Source organism: Gavialis gangeticus, unplaced genomic scaffold (genome assembly GCF_001723915.1).
Source record: "Gavialis gangeticus isolate Ggan-Ray unplaced genomic scaffold, GavGan_comp1, whole genome shotgun sequence".
NCBI lineage: Eukaryota > Metazoa > Chordata > Crocodylia > Gavialidae > Gavialis > Gavialis gangeticus.
In genome coordinates this window covers 42,499,163-42,502,612 of record NW_017728997.1, presented here as the reverse complement: position 1 = coordinate 42,502,612, position 3,450 = coordinate 42,499,163, and the positions used below count along the sequence as shown (strand labels likewise).

General features: G+C 49.4%; 1 long non-coding RNA gene across 1 annotated transcript; it reads left to right on the top strand.

Moving 5' to 3' along the window:
• The first annotated feature begins 1,736 nt into the window (after positions 1-1,736).
• On the top strand, positions 1,737-3,215 carry LOC109288901. The gene is made up of 2 exons (XR_002095249.1): positions 1,737-1,820; positions 2,927-3,215. It is a non-coding gene; the product is annotated as an uncharacterized LOC109288901 (long non-coding RNA).
• The last annotated feature ends 235 nt before the right edge of the window (positions 3,216-3,450 follow it).

Here is a 3,450-nt window from a genome sequence, read left to right as displayed (position 1 = left end):
AGAAACCTCCCTCAAGGAGACAGAAACGTGGGTGGGTGTCAGAAGACATGTACCGTAATCCAAATTTGCTGGTACATGGCCAGTAATGAGGTGGAGGGCAACAAATCTATAAGAAGTGGGCCTGCAGAACTTGTGAAAATCAAGCTGATACTCAGACCAAAGCCAGTGAAGAAGCCTCGGCTTCTGCCACTGCAGTGGTCAAAGCTAACCAGGAGGAGGGTGAGAGGTGTAAGGCAGAGAGTAAGCAAAGCAACCAAGAAGAAGGCCTCCACAATTCATTGGAGAAACTCAAGCCACAAGTTCCTTAGTGGAGGCCTCCCCCCACCCCCTGGTGACCTGAGCCCTCTGCAGCAATGAATGAAATGCACTTGCACAACTTGTCCTGCTTCTACTGATGTAGGACATGTCCAGTAACCAGGAGGAGGTCGAGAAGACTATATGAAGTGGGCCTAGAAAACTTGTGCAAATTGAGCTGATGCTCAGGCCAAGGCACCTCAACATCTGCCACTACAGTGGTCCTGAGAAAGGCGAGAAGCAGGCAGTGTTCTACCCACCCAGCAAGAAGATTTCCTTCAGAAATAATTCCAAAATTCTAAGGGTGCAATGAAGAGGTTTAAGGCACAGGGCAAGTGTTGATGCTTGTGCCAAAGCCAGTCAACAGCTTCTGGGCGAGAAGCAGGCAGGATTTTTACACGGGTGCAATGGAGAGAGGTCAGGTCATGATGTGTCTGTTTACGCTGAGGTGTAAGGCAGAGGGCAAGTGGGCCAAAGAGCTTACTACCCAGAATGTGAAGGTCTTGGCCAGCAACAAAGAAGAAGGTTTGCAAGGCAGAGGAGTAAGGAATGGATTGCTGTAGGGCACACAGCAATTGCTTATGTTCATGCTAAAGCATGTGAAGAAGCCTCAGCTTCTGCCGCTGCAGTGGTTCTAGCTCCCAAGGTGGGAAGCAGGCAGTTTTCCCCACACAGCAAGAAGCTTTCCAAGTGTAAGACAGAGGGCAAGTGGGGTGAAGAGGTCTTAGCCAGCAACAAAGAAGGCTAGCAACCAAGGAGAAGGCCTCTGTGATTCAGAGGAGAAACTCAAGCCTCATCAGCTTCCTTAGTGGAAGGAAACCTCAGCTTCTTTCACTGTTCAAAGCTAACCAGGAGAAGGTTGAGAAGTATAAGGCAAGTAGAAAGTGGGGTGAAGAGCCTACTACCCAGAACATGGAGGTCTTGAATAGCAACCAAAAAGAAGGCCTCCACAATTCAGAGGAGAAAGTCAAGCCACAGCTTCCTTAGTGGAAGGCACCCCCTGTGACCTGAACCCTCTGCCACTGCAGTAGTCACAGTTCAAAATGATGGCTTGCTTTGTGATAAGCAGCAACTCCACAGATACAAGGCTGCAATGGAGAGGTGTAAGATAGAGAGCAAATGGGGAAAGAAGCCCACTACTTGGACTGTGGAGGTCTTCGCCAGCTACCAAGAAGGTCAGCAACCAAGAAGAAGGCCTCAGTGATTCAGAGGAGAAACTCAATCATCATCAGCTTCCTTAGAGGAAGGAAGCCTCAGCTTCTTCCACTGCAGTGGCCAAAGCTAATCAGGAGGAGGGTAAGAGGTGTAAGGCAGAGAGCAGACGGGGCAAAGAACATGGTACTTGGACCATGGAGGTCTTGGTCAGAAACCAACAAGAAGGCTTTGTAGCCAGCAATGATGGCAAAATTCCAAGGGTGCAAAAGTGTGTGAAGAAGCCTCAGCTTCTAGGTGAGAAGCAGACAGGTTTTTTTACAAGGGTGCAATGGAGAGAGGTCAGGTTGGGACGTGTCTTCTTGGTTGCTGAGGTGTATGGCAGAGGGCAAGTGGGGAGACTACTACCCAGACTGTGGGGGTCTTGGCCAGCAACCAAGAAGAAGGCCTAAGAAGGCCTGCACAATTCAGAGGAGAAACTCAAGCCTCATCACCTTCCTTAGTGGAAGGTCCTTGATACAACCTGAGCCCTCTGTCACTGAAGTGAGCACAGCTTGCCTTGTGGCTAGCAGCAATGACTCCAAAGTTATGAGGGTCCAACAGAGAGGTGTAAGGCACAGGGCAAGTGCTGATGCTCATGCCAAAGCCAGTGAAGAAGCCTCAGCTTCTGCTACTGCAGTGGTCAAAGTTAACCAGGGGGAGGGTGGGAGGAAGGTAGGGTTTTCACCAGCAAGCTTTCCCCAAGGCAAAATACATGTATCCCAGTCAGAACTTGCTAGGACATGGCCAGTAACCAGAAGGAGGGTGAGAGGGCTATGAAGTGGGCCAGAAGAACTTGTGCAAATAGAGCTGATGCTCAGGCCAAGTCATCTTAGCTTTTGCCACTGCAGTGGTCCTGAGAAGGGCGAGAAGCAGGCAGTGTTTTCCCCACCTAGCAACAAGCTTTTCCCCAGCAATGGTTCCAAAGTTACAAGGGTGCAACAGAGAGGTTTAAAGCACAGGGCAAGTGCTGATGCTCGTGCCAAAGCATGTGAAGAAGCCTCAGCTTCTGTCACTGTAGTGGTCCTGGATCCCAAGGACAAGGGTGGGAATCAGGCAGGGTTTTCTCCACACAGCAATGAGCTTTTCCTCAGCAAGGATTCCAAAGTTACCAGGGTGCAATGGAGAGGTGTAAAAAAGGTATTAAAAAAACTTTAAAAGTTATTTTCAGATTTTGCAAGAGGAAGACATTAAGTCAATTTTTCATTACAGCAGAAAGTGTGCTATGCATGAAAGCATCAATATTGTAATGCTAAAGCCTGAAGCCTATAGCCATGGGCCTTCCGTGAAGGTGGGGGAAAGAATATTTTGCCCCAGAAGCACCCCCAGACATGGGGAAGGTGTATGCCCAAAAAGTCCCAGCAGGGCAGAATACCACAGCCAAGAAGCTAAGCTGCCCAGATTGAAATCCTATGTCAATGGGACTCAAGGCTACAGAGAGGTGTAAGGCAGAGGGCAAGTGGGCTGTAGGGCCTACTACCCAGAACACGGAGGTCTTGGCCAGCAACCAAAAAGAAGGCCTCCGCAATTTAGAGGAGAAACTCAAGCTTCCTTAGTGGAAGGCACCCCCTGCAACAAGAGCCCTCTGCCAATGCTGTAGTCATAGCGCCTGAGAACAGCTTGCTTTGTGGCCAGCAATGATAGCAAAGTTACAAGGGAAGAAATCCTCCACAATTCAAGTACTACACAAAGGGGAAGCCTCAACAGTACTTGTGGCCAGCAACCAGGAGAAGGAAGTAAAACAAGTTCAGGAACCAGGAGGTGGGCATTTCCTTCCCCGCACCTCCCCATGGAGAAAGAAGCAGGGAGTGTTGATGCATAATTACCTGCCTTATGCTCACTATCTGCTTTCTCATGGAAAGGAATCAAACTGTAATTCTATATATAACAGAGGTGCAAAGCTGGCCGCGGCACTGAGGAGTCACCTCATCCACTCCATCCGTCTCTGTGGGGGCCCCTAAGTGT